We start from the raw sequence: 20,139 nt of genomic DNA, 5'->3' as shown, positions 1-20,139 counted from the left end.
ACAAAAAGATTTCCCAAGCTTTAAACATCCCAAGGAGCACTGCAAGCGATAATATTGAAATGGAAGGAGTATCAGACCACTGCAAATCTACCAAGACCTGGCCGTCCCTCTAAACTTTCAGCTCATACAAGGAGAAGACTGATCAGAGATGCAGCCAAGAGGCCCATGATCACTCTGGATGAACTGCAGAGATCTACAGCTGAGGTGGGAGACTCTGTCCATAGGACAACAATCAGTCGTATATTGCACAAATCTGGCCTTTATGGAAGAGTGGCAAGAAGAAAGCCATTTCTTAAAGATATCCATAAAAAGTGTAGTTTAATGTTTGCCACAAGCCACCTGGGAGACACTCCAAACATGTGGAAGAAGGTGCTCTGGTCAGATGAAACCAAAATTGAACTTTTTGGCAACAATGCAAAACGTTATGTTTGGTGTAAAAGCAACACAGCTGAACACACCATCCCCACTGTCAAACATGGTGGTGGCAGCATCATGGTTTGGGCCTGCTTTTCTTCAGCAGGGACAGGGAAGATGGTTAAAATTGATGGGAAGATGGATGGAGCCAAATACAGGACCATTCTGGAAGAAAACCTGATGGAGTCTGCAAAAGACCTGAGACTGGGACGGAGATTTGTCTTCCAACAATGATCCAAAACATAAAGCAAAATCTACAATGGAATGGTTCAAAAATAAACATATCCAGGTGTTAGAATGGCCAAGTCAAAGTCCAGACCTGAATCCAATCGAGAATCTGTGGAAAGAACTGAAAACTGCTGTTCACAAATGCTCTCCATCCAACCTCACTGAGCTCGAGCTGTTTTGCAAGGAGGAATGGGAAAAAATGTCAGTCTCTCGATGTGCAAAACTGATAGAGACATACCCCAAGCGACTTACAGCTGTAATCGCAGCAAAAGGTGGCGCTACAAAGTATTAACTTAAGGGGGCTGAATAATTTTGCACGCCCAATTTTTCAGTTTTTGATTTGTTAAAAAAAGTTTGAAATATCCAATAAATGTCGTTCCACTTCATGATTGTGTCCCACTTGTTGTTGATTCTTCACAAAAAAATACAGTTTTATATCTTTATGTTTGAAGCCTGAAATGTGGCAAAAGGTCGCAAAGTTCAAGGGGGCCGAATACTTTCGCAAGGCACTGTATATACAGAGAAAAGAGTCGGCCCGAGAATTGAACCCTGTGTTACCCCCATAGACTGCCAGAGGTCCGGACAACAAGCCCTGCAATTTGACACACTGAACTCTGTCTGAGAAGTTGTTGTTGAACCAGGCGAGGCAGTCATTTGAGAAACCAAGGATATTGAGTCTGCCGATAAGAATACAGTGATTGACAGAGTCGAATGCCTTGGCCAAGTCGATGAAGACGGCTGCACAGTGATCGAAGGAGCTGATGATCAGTGATCTGTTTATTAACTTGGCTTTCGAAGACTTTAGAGAAGCAGGGCAGGATGGATATAGGTCTATAACAGTTTAGGTCTATAGTGTCACCCCCTTTGAAGAGTAGGATGACTACGGCAGCTTTCCAATCGTTAGGGAACTCGGACGATACGAAAGAGAGGTTAAACAGACTGGTAATAGGGGTTGCAACAATGGCGGCGGATAGTTTTAGAAAGAGAGGGTCCAGATTGTCTAGCCCAGCTGATTTGTACGGGTCCAAGTATTGCAGCTCTTTCAGAACATCTATCTGGATTTGGGTGAAGGAGAAGGGGGTGGCTGTTGGCCGGGGTCGGGGTAGCCAGGAGGAAAGCATGGCTAGCTGACGAGAGGAGGTGCTCTTGTTCTCCATGGACTTTAGTGTCCCAAAATTTTTTGGAGTTAGAGCTACAGGATGCAAATTTCTGTTTGATAAAGCTAGCCTTTGCTCTCCTGACTGACCGTGTATTAGTTCCTGACTTCCCTGAATAGTTGCATATCGCGGGGACTATTTGACGCTATTACAGTCCACCACAGGATGTTTTTCTGCTGGTCAAGGGCGGTCACGGCTGGAGTGAACCAAGGGCTATATCTGTTCTTAGTTCCACATTTTTTTGAAAGGGGCATGCTTATTTAAGATGGTGAGGAAATTACTTTTAAAGAACGACCAGGCATCCTCGACTGACGAGATGAGGTCAATATCCTTCCAGGATACCCGGGCCAGGTCGATTAGAAAGGCCTGCTCGCCAGAAGTGTTATAGGGGAGAGTTTGACAGTGATGAGGGGTGGTTGTTTGACCTCAGACCCATAGTGGATGCAGTCAATGAGGCAGTGATCGCTGAGATCCTGATTGAAAACAGCAGATGTGTATTTGGAGGGCAAGTTGGTCAGGATAATATCTATGAGGGTGCCCATGTTGACGAATTTAGGGTGGTACCTGGTGGGTTCCTTAATGATTTGTGTGAGATTGAGGGCATCTAGCTTAGATTGTAGCACTGCCAGGGTGTTAAGCATATCCCAGTTTAGGTCACCCAACAGAACCCAACAGAACCAACTCTGAAGATAGGGGCGTATGCCTTATGACTAACGCGACATGGTGTGATGAAAGAAACATACAGGAACTCAAATCCTTATGTTCACCTGATTTAGAATTCCTCACAATCAAATGTAGACCGCATTATCTACCAAGAGAATTCTCTTCGATTATAATCACAGCCGTATATATCCCCCCCCCAAGCAGACACATCGATGGCTCTGAACGAACTTTATTTAACTCTTTGCAAACTGGAAACCATTCATCCGGAGGCTGCATTCATTGTAGCTGGGGATTTTAACAAGGCTAATCTGAAAACAAGACTCCCTAAATTTTATCAGCATATCGATTGCGCAACCAGGGGTGGAAAGACCTTGGATCATTGTTACTCTAACTTCCGCGACGCATATAAGGCCCTGCCCCGCCCCCCTTTCGGAAAAGCTGACCACGACTCCATTTTGTTGATCCCATTAGAACGTGCGTTGAAGATGTCGTTCCCATAGCAACGATTAAAACATTCCCTAACCAGAAACCGTGGATTGATGGCAGCATTCGCGTGAAACTGAAAGCGCGAACCACTGCTTTTAATCAGGGCAAGGTGTCTGGTAACATGACCGAATACAAACAGTGCAGCTATTCCCTCCGCAAGGCTATCAAACAAGCTAAGCGTCAGTACAGAGACAAAGTAGAATCTCAATTCAACGGCTCAGACACAAGAGGCATGTGGCAGGGTCTACAGTCAATCACGGACTACAGGAAGAAATCCAGCCCAGTCACGGACCAGGATGTCCTGCTCCCAGGCAGACTAAATAACTTTTTTGCCCGCTTTGAGGACAATACAGTGCCACTGACACGGCCTGGCCTGCAACGAAAACATGCGGTCTCTCCTTCACTGCAGCCGAGGTGAGTAAGACATTTAAACGTGTTAACCCTCGCAAGGCTGCAGGCCCAGACGGCATCCCCAGCCGCGCCCTCAGAGCATGCGCAGACCAGCTGGCCGGTGTGTTTACGGACATATTCAATCAATCCCTATACCAGTCTGCTGTTCCCACATGCTTCAAGAGGGCCACCATTGTTCCTGTTCCCAAGAAAGCTAAGGTAACTGAGCTAAACGACTACCGCCCCGTAGCACTCACTTCCGTCATCATGAAGTGCTTTGAGAGACTAGTCAAGGACCATATCACCTCCACCCTACCTGACACCCTAGACCCACTCCAATTTGCTTACCGCCCAAATAGGTCCACAGACGATGCAATCTCAACCACACTGCACACCGCCCTAACCCATCTGGACAAGAGGAATACCTATGTGAGAATACTGTTCATTGACTACAGCTCGGCATTCAACACCATAGTACCCTCCAAGCTCGTCATCAAGCTCGAGACCCTGGGTCTCGACCCCGCCCGGTGCAACTGGGTACTGGACTTCCTGACGGGCCGCCCCCAGGTGGTGAGGGTAGGCAACAACATCTCCTCCCCGCTGATCCTCAACACTGGGGCCCCACAAGGGTGCGTTCTGAGCCCTCTCCTGTACTCCCTGTTCACCCACGACTGCGTGGCCACGCACGCCTCCAACTCAATCATCAAGTTTGCGGACGACACGACAGTGGTAGGCTTGATTACCAACAACGACGAGACGGCCTACAGGGAGGAGGTGAGGGCCCTCGGAGTGTGGTATCAGGAAAATAACCTCACACTCAACGTCAACAAAACTAAGGAGATGATTGTGGACTTCAGGAAACAGCAGAGGGAACACCCCCCTATCCACATCGATGGAACAGTAGTGGAGAGGGTAGCAAGTTTTAAGTTCCTCGGCATACAGTGCCTTGCGAAAGTATTCGGCCCCCTTGAACTTTGCGACCTTTTGCCACATTTCAGGCTTCAAACATAAAGATATAAAACTGTATTTTTTTGTGAAGAATCAACAACAAGTGGGACACAATCATGAAGTGGAACGACATTTATTGGATATTTCAAACTTTTTAAACAAATCAAAAACTGAAAAATTGGGCGTGCAAAATTATTCAGCCCCTTTACTTTCAGTGCAGCAAACTCTCTCCAGAAGTTCAGTGAGGATCTCTGAATGATCCAATGTTGGCCTAAATGACTAATGATGATAAATACAATCCACCTGTGTGTAATCAAGTCTCCGTATAAATGCACCTGCACTGTGATAGTCTCAGAGGTCCGTTAAAAGCGCAGAGAGCATCATGAAGAACAAGGAACACACCAGGCAGGTCCGAGATACTGTTGTGAAGAAGTTTAAAGCCGGATTTGGATACAAAAAGATTTCCCAAGCTTTAAACATCCCAAGGAGCACTGTGCAAGCGATAATATTGAAATGGAAGGAGTATCAGACCACTGCAAATCTACCAAGACCTGGCCGTCCCTCTAAACTTTCAGCTCATACAAGGAGAAGACTGATCAGAGATGCAGCCAAGAGGCCCATGATCACTCTGGATGAACTGCAGAGATCTACAGCTGAGGTGGGAGACTCTGTCCATAGGACAACAATCAGTCGTATATTGCACAAATCTGGCCTTTATGGAAGAGTGGCAAGAAGAAAGCCATTTCTTAAAGATATCCATAAAAAGTGTTGTTTAAAGTTTGCCACAAGCCACCTGGGACACACACCAAACATGTGGAAGAAGGTGCTCTGGTCAGATGAAACCAAAATTGAACTTTTTGGCAACAATGCAAAATGTTATGTTTGGCGTAAAAGCAACACAGCTGAACACACCATCCCCACTGTCAAACATGGTGGTGGCAGCATCGTGGTTTGGGCCTGCTTTTCTTCAGCAGGGACAGGGAAGATGGTTAAAATTGATAGGAAGATGGATGGAGCCAAATACAGGACCATTCTGGAAGAAAACCTGATGGAGTCTGCAAAAGACCTGAGACTGGGACGGAGATTTGTCTTCCAACAAGACAATGATCCAAAACATAAAGCAAAATCTACAATGGAATGGTTCAATAATAAACATATCCAGGTGTTAGAATGGCCAAGTCAAAGTCCAGACCTGAATCCAATCGAGAATATGTGGAAAGAACTGAAAACTGCTGTTCACAAATGCTCTCCATCCAACCTCACTGAGCTCGAGCTGTTTTGCAAGGAGGAATGGGAAAACATTTCAGTCTCTCGATGTGCAAAACTGATAGAGACATACCCCAAGCGACTTACAGCTGTAATCGCAGCAAAAGGTGGCGCTACAAAGTATTAACTTAAGGGGGCTGAATAATTTTGCACGCCCAATTTTTCAGTTTTTGATTTGTTAAAAAAGTTTGAAATCTCCAATAAATGTTGTTCCACTTCATGATTGTGTCCCACTTGTTGTTGATTCTTCACAAAAAAATACAGTTTTATATCTTTATGTTTGAAGCCTGAAATGTGGCAAAAGGTCGCAAAGTTCAAGGGGGCCGAATACTTTCGCAAGGCACTGTACACATCACAGACAAACTGAATTGGTCCACACACACAGACAGCATTGTGAAGAAGGCGCAGCAGCGCCTCTTCAACCTCAGGAGGCTGAAGAAATTCGGCTTGTCATCAAAGCACTCACAAACTTCTACAGATGCACAATCGAGAGCATCCTGGCGGGCTGTGTCACCGCCTGGTACGGCAACTGCTCCGCCCTCAACCGTAAGGCTCTCCAGAGGGTGGTGAGGTCTGCACAACGCATCACCGGGGGCAAACTACCTGCCCTCCAGGACACCTACACCACCCGATGTCACAGGAAGGCCATAAAGATCATCAAGGACATCAACCACCCGAGCCACTGCCTGTTCACCCCGCTATCATCCAGAAGGCGAGGTCAGTACAGGTGCATCAAAGCTGGGACCGAGAGACTGAAAAACAGCTTCTATCTCAAGGCCATCAGACTGTTAAACAGCCACCACTAACATTGAGTGGCTGCTGCCAACACACTGACACTGACTCAACTCCAGCCACTTTAATAATGGGAATTGATGGGAAATGATGTAAATATATCACTAGCCACTTTAAACAATGCTACCTTATATAATGTTACTTACCCTACATTATTCATCTCATATGCATACGTATATACTGTACTCTATATCATCGACTGTATCCTTATGTAATACATGTATCACTAGCCACTTTAACTATGCCACTTTGTTTACATACTCATCTCATATGTATATACTGTACTCGATACCATCTACTGTATCTTGCCTATGCTGCTCTGTACCACCACTCATTCATATATCCTTATGTACATATTCTTTATCCCCTTACACTGTACAAGACAGTAGTTTTGGAATTGTTAGTTAGATTACTTGTTGGTTATTACTGCATTGTCGGAACTAGAAGCACAAGCATTTCGCTACACTCGCATTAACATCTGCTAACCATGTGTATGTGACAAATAAAATTTGATTTGATTTGAGATATGTGAATTGATTGCCCCTCATCCATGTGTGGGTGGACCATTTCAGTTTGTCAGTGATGTGTATGCTGAGAAACATGAAGCTTTCCACCTTCTCCACTGTGGTCCTGTCGATGTGGATAGGGGGATGCTCCCTCTGTAGTTTCCTGAAGTCCACGATCAGCTCCTTTGTTTTGTTGACGTTAAGTGACAGGTTATTTTCCTGGCACCACACTCCCAGGACCCTCATCTCCTCCCTCAGGCTGTCTCGTCGTTGTTGGTAATCAGGCCAACTAGTGTTGTCTGCAAACTTGATGATTGAGTTGGAGACGTGCGTGGCCACGCAGTCCTGGGTGAACATGAGGGGGCTGAGCAAGCACCCTTGTGGGGCCCCTGTGTTGAGGATCAGTGAAGTGGAGGTGTTGTTTCCTACCTTCACCACCTAAGGGCAGCCCGTCAGGAAGTCCAGGACCCAGTTGCACAGAGCAGGGTTCAGACCCAGGGCCTTAAGCTTAATGATGAGCTTGGACAGTACTATGGTGTTGAATGATGAGCTATAGACAATGAACAGCATTCTTACATAGGTATTCCTCTTGTCCAGATGGGATAGGATAGTGTGCAGTGCGATGGCGATTGCATCGTCTGTGGATCTATTGGGGCGGTAAGCAAATTGAAGTGGGTCTAGGGTGTCAGGTAAGGTAGAGGGGATCCTTGACTAGTCTCTCAAAGTACATGATGACAGAAGTGAGTGCTACGGGGCGATAGTCATTAGTTCAGTTACCTTAGCTTTTTTGGGTACAGATACAATGGTGGACATCTTGAAGCATGTGGGAACAGCAGACTGGGATAGGGAGAGATTGAATATGTCTGTAAACACTCCAGCCAGCTGGTCTGCGCATGCTCTGAGGAAGTGGCTAGGGATACCATCTGGGCCGTCAGCCTTGCGAGGGTTAACACACTTAAATGTCTTACGTCCGCCAAGGAGAAGGAGAGCCCATAGTCCTTGGTAGCGGGCCGCGTCGTTGGCACTGTGTTATCCTCAAAGCAGGCGAAGAAGGTGTTTAGCTTGTCCAGAAGCAAGACGTCTGTGTCCACGATGTGGCTGGTTTTCCCCTTGTAGTCCATGATTGTCTGTAGACACTGCCACATACATCTTGTGTCTGAGCCGTTGAATTTGCGACTCCACTTTGTCTCTGTACTGACGTTTTGCCTGTTTGATTGCCTTATGTAGGGAATAACTGCACTGTTTGTATTCGGCCATATTCCCAGTCACCTTGCCATGGTTAAATACGGTGGTTTGCGCTTTCAGTTTTGCGTGAATATTGCCATCTATCCACGGTTTCTGATTATGGAAGGTTTTAATAGTCACAGTGGGCACAACATCCCCTATACACTTACTGATAAACTCAGTCACCGTATCAGTGTATTCGTCAATGTTATTCTGAGGCTACTCGGAACATATCCCAGTCTGCGTGATCAAAACAATCTAGAAGCGTGGATTCCGATTGGTCAGACCAGCGTTGAATAGTCCTTAGCACGGGTACTTCCTGTTTGAGTTTCTGCCTGTAAGAAGGGAGGAGCAAAATGGAGTCGTGGTCAGATTTGCCGATGGGGGGGCGTGAGAGGGCCTTGTAGGCATCCCGGAAGTAGGAGTACAGTGGTCGAGTGTTTTAGCAGCACGAGTACTACAGTCAATGTGTTGATAGAACATCTGTCGTGTTTTCTTCAAATTTGCTTTGTTAAAATCCCCAGCTACAATAAATGCAGCATCAGGATATGTGGTTTCCAGTTTGCATAAAGTCCAGTGAAGTTCTTTGAGGGCTATCATGGTGTCGGCTTGAGGGGGAATATACACGGCTGTGACTATAACCGAAGATAATTCTATTGGGAGGTAATACGGTCGGCATTCGATTGTGAATGTAATATTGTACATCATATTAGCATCAACATACATTATTGTTTCATTCAATTTCACATAATAATTTCGTATTTCATTTTTGTTACATGTAATATTTTGGTTCAACCTTAATATATAATGAACATCATCATCTGAGAGAACAACATTTAGAGCAAAATGTTCATTTGTACCTCCCCTCAAATGTAATGCATCCATAGAAACCATCTGTAGGATTGTTGAAAATTATGTAGGTGACTTACTGAAAGACAAACAGAAACACAAATCCTATGATAATCTGAGGAGAGATGAGAGAATGGCTCTTAAGGACTTAAAGTCAGATCCTTATTAAAATTATCATAAAAAATGTGACAAAGGAGGAGGAATTTGTACACAAAATAAATGTGACTATGTGAATGAATGTCGCTGACAACTCTCTAAAGGTGACTTCTATCACAATCTGAATTGTGACCCTACCCTGGAATTCCAGCATAATATATAATCCACAGTGGACAGATGTTTGGAATCAGGACAAATCACGAAAAAAGAAGTTGAATTTCTATGTGTGAAATTTCCCAAGATACCAACTTTCTATACAGTCGCTAAATTACACAAACAAGTGTCTCCTCCTCCAGGTAGACCCAGTGTCTCCTCCTCCAGGTAGACCCATTGTAGCAGCAATCGACTCTGACAGCCAACATTTCTACATTTGTGGATTACCACATTAAACTGATAAGATGGGAGATTCTCAACTTATGTCAAGGACAATAGTCATATGATCTCATTGATAGAGGGCTTAAGAAGGATACCAGAGGGCACAATGCTGGCCACTTTTGATGTGGAGAGCTTGTACACTAACATCCCACACACTGGAGGCTTGCAGGCGCTACAATACTTCCTTCAGCAGAGAGACTCTACCCTTGCTCCATCCAATGTTTGCTTCTTACAACTTACTGAACTGGTATTATCCCATAACTACTTTGTCTTTGAGTCAGACTTTTTCCATCAAATTCGTGGTGTAGCCATGTGCTCCCCTTTTTCCCCAACTATGCATACCTGTATGTGGGACAATTTGAAGAAGCATTCCTTTTTAAAACAGAGACACAACCCTTACTTTCTAAAGTATTTCTATGGAAGAGATACATAGATTATGTCTTTGTGCTCTGGGAAGGAAGTCAGCAGGAACTAAATTAATTCCAAACTCTACTAAACGTGAGCTCTGAATACCTCATTCACCATGCAGACTGATGAGAGAAAAATAAATTACCTGGATTTATGGATTATCAAAGAGAATGATGCATTACACACAGACTTATACACAAAGCCCACAGATCTCAATACCTTGCTATTTGCTGATAGATCATTCTTGAGGGGAAGGGGATGCATACTATCATATAGCCAGTTATGCAGGGTTAAATCGAATCTGTGCCCACCAGTCAGATTTTGACAGCAACGCTAAAAAAATGACAGATAAATTCAAAATGAGAGGCTACAAGGACAAAACTCTTGATGCTGCAATGATGAAAATATCTCAAAAACCAAGAGCGGAATTACTAAAAACTCAAATCAACGAAGAAAAACAACGCAACTGTCTTTTACACCAAAGGTTCAGAGAAAATTAAAGCAATCCTGAAAAAGCACTGGCATATTCTGCAATCAGACAAAAATAATAATAATCGCACACCTCTTCAAGGAACCCCCACTGGTGGTCTATAAGCGTGGTTGCAATATTGGAGATAGTTTGGTGAGATCTGACATGCCTCCTGAGCCCACTCAGACACTCTTGACACCTATCCCAAATTGAAACTACAAATGTGGCTCATGTGCACAGTGCAATAGTACTATAAAAACATCTTTCTTCAGACACCCACATACAGGTCGAAAGATCCCTGTTAGGGGTATCATCTCATGCAAGACCAAGGGAGTAATCTATCTCATCACCTGTTCATGTGGAAAAGCCTATGTAGGACAAATAAAAAGACAATTAAAACAACACATAGCTGAACACCGCAGCTCAATCAGGGGTAAGAATATTGACTATCCAGTAGCAGCTCACTTTGTTGAAGCTAACCATCCCATCTCCTCTCTCAAATACACAGGCATTGAGTATGTTGCTCTACCAAGGAGAGGAGGTAACATGGAGATCCTACTACAACAGGAGGGTTACTGGATATCCTGTCTAAAAACATTGACCCCTAGTGGTCTGAATATTGACTTTGATCTCTGGCCCTTCTTATGAACACATTTTCCTTTATGAACAAGTCTTATAAATTTAAAAAATATTTTGACAGCTTATTAGCATACACCTAATATGTTCCCTCTGTTGATGATGTTCATTATATATTCAGGTTGAACCAAAATATTACATGTTACAAAAATGAAATACGAAATTGTGAAATTGAATGAAACAATAATGTATGTTGATGCTAATATGATATACAATATTCCATTATGTTTCTATATGATAACAATAGCGTAATATATTTAATATTCCATATACTATTTAACAGTTTCACTAATACATTTTTATTAACTTAATCATTATGACACACCCCTCACTACTGTCATTGATTACACTAATTGCACTGTGTGTCTACATAACCTGGTTCAAGTATTCATGACATTACCCTGAGGAAGGCACAGAGATGCCGAAACGTTGGTAAATACCCAGTAAATTGCTGGGAGATTATACATGGAGTGTGTGACTTTCTTTATTTTGATAGGTTATAGTTTATCTGCCGTTAGTCTGCACCTCCACACAAACTATTATTCTGGGTGTGCGCCAGCTCATGTTTCTTTTATCCATGAAATAATATCATGACAATGTTGTGCTGGATCAGTTAAGTTTGAACGTAATCATTATGGAGGACCCATTAAATACTGCTACTCAGGATACAAATATAATGCTTTCCAGATATTTGTGATTATTACTACTGTGGCTGTGAATGCCAAACTGACCCCGCACAGCAATGTGAACCTATTCTTGTCGTCTGGGGGGCTCCCTCGTGTTACAGGGTATAACAGTAGATTATTAAGAAATGTTCTCTTTCTTTCCTACTGCTGTAACATCTCCTGAAACATGTCAAACTTAATCATTGCTTTCTGACAACAATACTTACTGGGTAGTTCCAACTGCCAATAATGTCTTCAGAGCAGGATTTCTGTCCAAGACAAGAGAGATTAATTAATTAGCACACCCAATGTCATGCATTTAAATAAATTAAAGAGAAATGTGACTATGTAACACTTATTGTAAATGCAAGGATTGCTGTTGGAGGCCCTAAGAGATCATAGACATATAGCTCAGCATGTAAAACTCCCTGGGTCTTGAGCCCATTGAAAGATGTGTAGAGAACATTATTTTTCCACTCATAGGTGACCAGCTGGTTGTAGTGGCAGAGGATTGAGATGGCGTAGATCAGATGAGTGCAGAGGTTGGGGTCCACGTTGGCAGGCAGGTATTTCCCAGAGCCTGGTCTGAGACCAGGCACTGGGAAATTGCACACCAGTTTTGTTGATGACACTGTTGAGGAATTAAAATACTGGTATCGGGCGTTCTGTCAGAACAAGGTTAAAGTATACATGTATGATTGTACTGGGCCATGTTATTCAAACTATGAATGTAACCAACAAACAGCACATTTTTGGTATAGCTATTGTACAGACAAGGTTTGAATTGACATTCAATAGTATAATAAACACAATTCTTACCCATTTGAAGGCACATCAAGAGAGACAGGCCTAAAACAGGAACAAAACATTTGTTCACTAGAAAAACCAAACAAGCTTCATTGTATGCAGTCATTGAGGAATCTACACTATGGTGTCATCGTAACACCAAACACGATTATGTTAAATTGATCACAATATTTCATTGTCAGAATTTGACTTACCAGAAAGGAGTGTTAGTTTGACGATGATGAGTTGCACAGCCTCTCAAAATCAAAGTTGAACCTGGAAAAATGTATACTTTTTTTTTTTCATTAAACAAAGCATGGTGGTAAAAATGTGTTTGTATATTGTGGCTAAAGTTTTTCTGATTGCACTTCAAATCAGTGGAGCATAGGCAATATATATTTTGCTCTGATAGTACCAAAAAGGTTATAGTTTAGAATTGTAAACCTAGCTGAATGAATGGTAATAGTAGAACTATATTGTAATGATAAAAACATAGAGCCCAAGTCCTACATCTTCCTCTGTGAGAAGCTAGATCCGTGTCTGGAGGAGAACACATCTCACCCTTTACACCGCTCTGATAAGTCTGGGCCAAAGGCTAAATACCATTTTTGTCAGGTCATAGCCTTAAGTGAAATGTCTGAACTGTACCAGAGATTGAGACACATCTTTATGGTCTACCTACCTTGGATGATTAGTATCTAAAATAAACCGTCTCTACCCTCTGTATCAGCAATGTAGAATTGGGACTTTCAGTTGTTCAAATATTGTACAACAGTTGCAAGGCCAGCTCCAGGCATAAGCGGTCGCTTAGGATCCCAGGCCGCTAGGGAGCCCCTGAACTCAGTCATTGTGTCAATTTATTGTTGAGAGTTAGAATAGTTGAATACACAAGGTTGGAAATTTGGTTTTGCATCAGCAATTTTTCTGTTATGTCAATCAATTAAGACACATGTCAGTTGTACAACTGACTAGTGTTATGTCCGTTGTTAGAAGGAGACCAAGGTGCAGCGTGGTAGGTGTACATTATACTTTTATTTTAAATGACACCAACAAAATGCAAAACAAATGTAAAGCTATGTGCAGTTCAGAAAGCAACTACACACAAACAAGATCCCACAACTGAAGGTGGGACAAAGGGCTGCCCAAGTATGATCCACAATCAGAGACAACGATAGACAGCTGCCTCTGATTGGGAACCATACCCGGCCAACAAAGAAATAGACAAACAAGAATGCCCACCCAAATCACACCCTGACCTAACCAAATAGAGAAATAAAAAGGCTCTCGAAGGTCAGGGAGTGACAACTAGGTATTCCTTTTCCATGTCAGCTAAACATTTTCAGATTAGGAAGTTAGTCTAGCCAGCAATCTAAACTTGTAGTAATCATGGCCGAATACAGACTGGACATGCAGGGCACGTGCACAGGGCCCTGACCACCAGGGGCCCCCATTAATTTTGTTAGTCACTCAGATATCCTTAACATAAGTCATGGCAACATTTTTAGAATTGCAGGCAATTAGCTGTGAAACTGAAAACTTTTCTCTCCACTCCATGGCAAAATGGGTAGAATTGCAGGGAATTAGCTGTGAAACTGAAAACTTTTCTCTCCATTCCATGGCAAAATGGGTAGAATGGCAGGGAATTAGCTGTGAAATTGCACACACACAAAAATTATTGGCCCCATGGCAAAATTGCTAAGTGTTCGCTACACTCTATGGAAAAATATGTAGAACTGCAGAAAAGGTGCTTTGAAAGTGCTACATTTTCTCTTCACCCGATGTCAAAATGTGCAGAATTTGGGTGGCCCCCAAAAGGCTAGAGCCGGCCTTGAACAGTCGTCTTGAACTAGTTAAGAAATACAATTTGTCCAGGATCTGGACCCTATTGTAGTATTCATCATTCATTCACACATAACAGCTACTATAGGCCCAGAGTGCGAGTTAAGGAAGAGCCGTGAGACCCATGAGACATGAGCTCCTCTAAATGCAACAAAAGTCCAACTTTGGTGGGGTCTCAATATTGATAATTTGACAGAGACGCCAACAGCAAGACGCATCAATCTCGCCAGCGATAACTCTGAGCGATGCGGATGCTTACTACGGTGAGATAGATTCAGCCTCTTGTGAAATGATGGAAAATTATGAAATATTATTATCTTTTTTATTGTTCACATGTTTGGGGAAGCATGGCTTCCCCGTTATATTCATCAAATGTCATGTTTGGACATTGGAATTATTTTGGAGTGGATGTACATGCACAGCCGCAGGTAGTCTACTTTTTGAAGTGATTTGTATATACAGTATATATATCACAGGAGGTTGGTGGCACCTTAATTGGAGAGGACGGGCTCATGGTAATGGCTGGAGCGTATTTCCATGTGTTTGATGCCACTCCATTCACTCTGTTCCAGCCATTATTATGAGCCATCCTCCCCTCAGCAGCCTCCAATGATGTATATCCACTGCTCAAAGAAATAAAGGGAACACTAAAATAACACATCCTAGATCTGAATGAATCAAATATTCTTATTAAATACTTTTTTCTTTACATAGTTGAATGTGCTGACAACAAAATCACACAAAAATTATCAATGGAAATCCAATTTATCAACCCATGGAGGTCTGGATTTGGAGTCACACTCAAAATTAAAGTGGAAAACCACACTACAGGCTGATCCAACTTTGATGTAATGTCCTTAAAACAAGTCAAAATGAGGCTCAGTAGTGTGCGTGGCCTCCACGTGCCTGTATGACCTCCCTACATGCCTGGGCATGCTCCTGATGAGGGATCTCCTCCCAGACCGGGACTAAAGCATCCGCCAACTCCTGGACAGTCTGTGGTGCAACGACACGTTGGTGGATGGACCGAGACATGATGTCCCAGATGTGATCAAATGGATTCAGGTCTGGGGAACGGGCGGGCCAGTCCATAGCATCAATGCCTTCCTCTTGCAGGAACTGCTGACACACTCCAGCCACATGAGGTCTAGCATTGTCTTGCATTAGGAGGAACCCAGGGCCAACTGCATCAGAATATGGTCTCACAAGGGGTCTGAGGATCTCATCTCGGTACCTAATGGCAGTCAGGCTACCTCTGGCGAGCACATGGAGGGCTGTGTGGCCCCCCAAAGAAATGCCACCCCACATGACTGACCCACCGCCAAACCGGTCATGCTGGAGGATGTTGCAGGCAGCAGAACATTCTCCACGATGTCTCCAGACTGTCATGTCTATCACATGTGCTCAGTGTGAACCTGCTTTCATCTGTGAAGAGCACAGGGCACCAGTGGCGAATTTGCCAATCTTGGTGTTCTCTGGCAAATGCCAAACGTCCTGCACGGTGTTGGGCTGTAAGCACAACCCCCACCTGTGGACGTCAGGCCCTCATCCCACCCTCATGGAGTCTGTTTCTGACCATTTGAGCAGACACATGCACATTTGTGGCCTGCTGGAGGTCATTTTGCAGGGCTCTGGCAGTGCTCCTCCTGCTCCTCCTTGCACAAAGGTGGAGGTAGCGGTCCTGCTGCTGAGTTGTTGCCCTCCTACGGCCTCCTCCACATCTCCTGCTGTACTGGCCTGTCTCCTGGTAGCGCCTCCATGCTCTGGACACCATGCTGACAGACACAGCAAACCTTCTTGCCACAGCTCGCATTGATCTGCCATCCTGGATGAGCTGCACTACCTGAGCCACTTGTGTGGGTTGTAGACTCCATCTCATGCTACCACTAGAGTGAAAGCACCGCCAGCATTCAAAAGTGACCAAAACATCAGCCAGGAAGCAAGAGAACTGAGAAGTGGTCTGTGGTTACCACCTGCCAAACCACTCCTTTATTGGGGGTGTCTTGCTAATTGCCTATAATTTCCACCTGTTGTCTATTCCATTTGCACAACAACATGTGAAATCTATTGTCAATCAGTGTTGCTTCCTAAGTGGACAGTTTGATTTCACAGAAGTGTGATTGACTTGGAGTTACATTGTGTTGTTTAAGTGTTCCCTTTATTTTTTTGAGCAGTGTATATATATATATATATATATATATACACAAAAATCGAATCTATCTCAAATTTGGTGCACAAATGTGTTTACATCCCTGTTAGTGAGCATTTTTCCTTGGCCAAGGTAATCCATCCACCTGACAGGTGTGGCATATCAAGAAGCTGATTAAACAGCGTGATTGATACAAAGGTGCATCTTGAGCTGGGGACAATACAAGGCCACTCTAAAATGTGCAGTTTAGTCACACAACACAATGCCACAGATGTCTCAAGTTCACGCTCATCTGTGTGCTCGTTGTCCTCACCAGGGTCTTGACCTGACTGCAGTCCGGCATCGTAACAGACTACAGTGGGCAAATGCTTACCTTTGATGGCCACTGGCACGCTGGAGAAGTGTGCTCTTCACAGATGAATCCCAGTTTCAACTGTACTGAGCAGATGGCAGACAGCATGCATGGAGTCGTGTGGGCAAGCGGTGTGCTGATGTCAACATTGTGAACAGAGTGCCCCATGTTGGCAGTGGGGTTTTGGTATGAGCAGGCATAAGCTACGGACAACATTATGAGATACTGAGGCCCATTGTTGTGTCATTCATCTGCCTCATGTTTCAGCATAATAATGCACTACCTCATGTCGCTAAAAATGTCCCAGTTCTTCCATGGTCTGCATACTCTCCAGACAAATCACCCGGTGAGCATGTTTGGGATGCTCTGGATTTACGCAGTTCCAGCAACTTTGCACAGCCATTAAAGTGGAGTGGGACAACATTCCACAGGCTACAATCAACAGCCTGATCAACTCTATGAGAAGGAGATGTGTTGCACTGCACGAGGCAAATGGTGGTCATACCAGATACTGACTGGTTTTCTGATCCACGCCCCTACTTTAAAAAAAGGTATCTGTGACCAACAGATGCATATCAGTATTCCCAGTCTTGAAATCCTTAGATTAGGACCTAACAAATATATTTCAATTTCCTTATATGAACTGTAACACAGTCAAATCCTTTAAATTGTTGCATGTTGCGTTTATATTTTTGTTTATACACTGAGTGTCACAGGAGGTTGCTGAGGAGAGGAAGGCTCATAATAATGGAAACCATGTTTTTGACGTATTTGATACCCTTCCACTCCAGCCATTACCACGAGCCCATCCTCCCCAATTAAGGTGTCGCCAACCTCCTGTACTGAGTGTACAAAACATTAAGGACACCTGCTCTTTCCATGACATATACTGACCAGGTGAATCCAGGTGAAAGCTATGATCCCTTATTGATGTCACTTGTTAAATCCACTTCAATCAGTGTAGATGAAGTGGAGAAGCTTTGAGACAGCTGAGACATGGATTGTGTATGTGTGCCATTGAGAGGGTGAATGGGCAAGACAAAAGATTTAAGTGCCGGTTTGTGGCAAGAACTGCAACGCTGCTGGGTTTTTCATGCTCACCAATTTATCATGTGTATCAAGAATGGTCCACCACTTAAAGGACATCCAGCCAACTTGACACAACTGCGGGAAGCATTTCGACACCTTGTAGAATCCATTCTCTGACGAATTGAGGCTGTTCTGAGGGCAAAAGGGTGGGGTGCAACTCAATATTGGGAAGGTGTCCTTAATGTTTTTCACACTCAGTGTACATGTATATCTATATATATTTGTTTTCCCAATAAAGGCTCTCCTGAATATCACAGTTTAATTCGCACTCTGTGTATGCCTATCTGTTGGATATCTTTGATGTGAAGTTTACGCCATAAACAAAGAAAACTGAAAAAGAAATTGCAAAAGGTCATCATAGTAGAACAAACATTATGCAAGATCCAGGCCGTTAACTAAGAGACGTGTCATGACTTTACTTTAATTAATCTGATGACTGTTATTTATTTAATCAACTAAATATGTTTAATTGTTACCAGATTAAATGAATCATGTAACAATTAGGTTTTGGGGCACCACAGAAGAGGTTGTTAAAGAGTTACCATCTCCATATTTAAACTCTAAAGGTCTTTACCGATCACATCCATCAAACAGTCAACGTATTAATCATTACCTCGTATCATATCATCATTCTGAACAGTTGTAACCTCATGCATCTGCAAAAAACCCAGCCTTACTCATGATTCAGTACTACACAAATTAGTTTAATTGTTTATTTACTTGCTAACTAAATTATAACACAGTCCATAGTGGACTCACAAAATATGGTGGCTTGTACACAACGAATGAAGAGGGGTGGGGAGAGAGAGAAAAATGTACACTTATCTTGGTGTAATGGGTTCGTGTCGGTGGCAGGGAAGTTTAATAAGTGCTCATACAACTCCAAAAACCAAAATATACAAAAAAATAACATAATTGGCTACAAAACCCGTCGCACACCGACACCTGACTTGTACAAACATACAATAAAACAATCTCTGACAAAACATGAAGGGAAACAGAGGGTTAAATACATAACATGTAATTGATGAGATTGGAACCAGGTGTGAAGGAAGACAAAACCAATGGAAAATGAAAAATGGATCAATGATGGCTAGAAGGTTGGTGACGTCGACCGCCGAACACCGCCCGAACAAGGAGAGGGCCCGACTTCGGCGGAAGTCGTGACAGTACCCCCCCCTTGACGCAGTGCGTCGGCACCTACCTCGGGGACAACCCGTAGGGCGAGGCGCAGGGCGATCCGGATGGAGACGGTGGAAATCTCGCAGTATAGAAAGATACAACACGTCCTCCACCGGAACCCAGCATCTCTCCTCCGACCATACCCCTCTCAGTCCACGAGGTACTGAAGGCCCCTCGCCCGACATCTCGAATCCAGTATGGAACGAACGGAGTACGTCGGGACCCCCTCGATGTCCAGAGGGGGCGGAGGAACCTCCCGTACCTCAGACTCCTGGAGCGGACCAGCCACCACCGGCCTGAGGAGAGACACATGGAACGAGGGGTTAATATAGTAATCGGGGGGAAGCTGTAACCTGTAACATACCTTGTTCACTCTCCTCAGGACTTTAAATGGCCCAAAAAAACGCGGACCCAGCTTCCGACAGGGCAGGTGGAGGGGCGGGTTTCGGGTCGAGAGCCAGACCCGGTCCCCCGGTGCGAACACAGGGGCCTCACTGCGGTGACAGTCTGCGCCCACTTTCTGGCGCAGTACGGCGCGCTGAAGGTGGACATGGGCGGCCTCCCATGGGCGCCGGAACCAGTCGTCCACCGTAGGAGCCTCGGTCTGACTGTGATGCCAAAGAGCCAGAACCAGCTGATACCCCAATACACACTGGAAGGGAGAAAGGTGAGTTCTGTGCCATCTCTGCTCAAGGCACGAACGCTGCCCACTCCCCCGGCCGGTCCTGGCAATAAGACCTCAGAAACCTACCCACATCCTGATTAACTCTCTCCACCTGCTCGTTACTCTCGGGGTGAAAACCTGAGGTAAGGCTGACTGAGACCCCCAGACGTTCCATGGATGCCCTCCAGACCCTCGACGTGAACTGGGGACCCCAATCAGACACTATATCCTCAGGCACCCCGTAGTGCCGGAAGTGTGTAAACAGAGCCTCCGCAGTCTGTAGGTCCGTAGTGAGACTGGGCAATGGGAGGAGACGACAGGACTTAGAGAAACGATCCACAACGACCAGAATCGTGGTGTTACCCTGTGAAGGAGGAAGATCAGTCAGGAAATCCACCGACAGGTGCGACGATGGCCGTTGTGGAACGGGTAAGGGTTGTAACTTA

The sequence above is a fragment of the Oncorhynchus mykiss genome, chromosome 9, assembly GCF_057628025.1.
Source record: "Oncorhynchus mykiss isolate SJ-2025 chromosome 9, ASM5762802v1, whole genome shotgun sequence".
NCBI classification, from domain to species: domain Eukaryota; kingdom Metazoa; phylum Chordata; class Actinopteri; order Salmoniformes; family Salmonidae; genus Oncorhynchus; species Oncorhynchus mykiss.
Note: the sequence above shows the minus strand (reverse complement) of the source record.